Genomic DNA, 321 nt, shown 5'->3' with positions numbered 1-321 from the left:
ATCCAGATTTTTGCACTTCTTTAAAATTTAGAGATAGGATCTTGCTTTGTTGCCCAGGCTGGAGTTCAGTGGCATGATCACAGCTACCTGGGGGACTGAGGTGGATGGATCACCTGAGCCTGGGAGGTCGAGGCTGCAGTGAGCTGTGATCACACCACTGCACTCCAGCCTGGGTGACAGAGCAAGGCCCTGTCTCAAAAAAAAAAAAAAAGAAAAGAAAAGAAAAGAGGGCCGGGCACGGTGGCTCAAGCCTGTAATCCCAGCACTTTGGGAGGCCGAGACAGGTGGATCACGAGGTCAGGAGATTGAGACAATCCTGGC

This window comes from Mandrillus leucophaeus, unplaced genomic scaffold (assembly GCF_000951045.1).
Source record: "Mandrillus leucophaeus isolate KB7577 unplaced genomic scaffold, Mleu.le_1.0 Scaffold7, whole genome shotgun sequence".
NCBI classification, from domain to species: domain Eukaryota; kingdom Metazoa; phylum Chordata; class Mammalia; order Primates; family Cercopithecidae; genus Mandrillus; species Mandrillus leucophaeus.
Note: the sequence above shows the minus strand (reverse complement) of the source record.